The sequence below is a fragment of the Sinocyclocheilus rhinocerous genome, unplaced genomic scaffold (assembly GCF_001515625.1).
Source record: "Sinocyclocheilus rhinocerous isolate Xijiao unplaced genomic scaffold, SAMN03320098_v1.1 scaffold2882, whole genome shotgun sequence".
Lineage (NCBI taxonomy): Eukaryota > Metazoa > Chordata > Actinopteri > Cypriniformes > Cyprinidae > Sinocyclocheilus > Sinocyclocheilus rhinocerous.
The window spans coordinates 559029-560314 of record NW_015644632.1 but is presented as its reverse complement, the minus strand read 5'-3'; positions in this window follow the sequence as shown (position 1 = coordinate 560314).

The window sequence follows — 1286 nt, the reverse complement described above, 5'->3', positions numbered from 1 at the left end:
TACAAAATGGCCACAACTCAAGAGTCTCATACCATAATGGCTGCCAACCTAGAGACTTTGTACAAAATGGCTGCCATTCCAGAGCCTCGTCACAACATGGCCACCATTCTAGAGTCTGCTCACGTCAAGACTGCCACGCCCGAGTACCCGGCCAAGATGGCCGCCACGCCTGAGTCCCCGGCCAAGATGGCCACCACGCCTGAGTCCCCGGCCAAGATGGCCCCCACGCCTGAGTCTCATCGCAAGATGGCCACCATGCCTGAGCCTCGCCATGTCACGCCTATCACCAAGATTTCCCCAAAGGATTTTTTTTTTGGGGGGGGCGGGTTTCCAGCGGACGCGGAGCTTGGGCTAGGACTGAAAAGGCTGATTGCTAACATGATGGACTCCCCACTAATGTCAGTGAGAGCTGCAGGCATCCCGGTGACGTCAGCGCTCTCAAGCCCAGCCAGCTTAGAGGTCCTGCCACCCTCTGCTGCCCTTCCTTTAATGGTGATCGCCATTTTGAGCATGTGGGCTGCACACTGCACTCCAGAGGCCTCTCCTGTCCATGAATCTGCCACAGAGGCCTCTTCTGTCCACGAGTCTGCCCCAGAGGCCTCTCCTGTCCACAAGTCCACTCCAGAAGCCTCTCCTGTCTATGAATTTGCCTCAGAGGCCTCTTCTGTCCGTGAGACTGCCCCAGAGGCCTCTCATTTCCACGAATTGTCTCCAGTGCCTCCAGAGGTGGCGGCGTCCATGGCAGAACCTCCCAAGGCGGTGGCGCCCACCCATGAACTCTCTCCCTGTCCTGTCATGGCCAAGGAGGCCGTCCATGAACTCTCTGCCTGTCCTGTCATGGCCAAGGAGGCCGTTCATGAACTCTCTGCCTGTCCTGTCATGGCCAAGGAGGCCGTTCATGAACTCTCTGCCTGTCCTGTCATGGCCATGGAGACCGTCCATGAACTCATAGTCTGTCCAGCTACAGCCATGGAGGCTGTCCATGAACTCTTTGCCCATCCAGTCACTGCCAAGGGGCCCATCTATGAACTCTCTGCTTGTCCTGTTACGGCCGTAGAGGCTGTTGTTAACCTCTCTATGCTCTGTGTTCCAGTCTCGCCTGATCCGCCGTGGTGGTTCCCTGCACCATCGGCTCCACTGAAGGGGTCATCTGCTCCACCGTGGGGATCTTCGGCCGGTCTGTTCCACTGTGGAGGTCTTCAGCACCGCCGGCTCCGCCCTGGCTTCCTGCTCCACCCTGGATTTCTGCTCTGCTGGCTCTGACCTGGTGGTCTCCTGGTCCACAG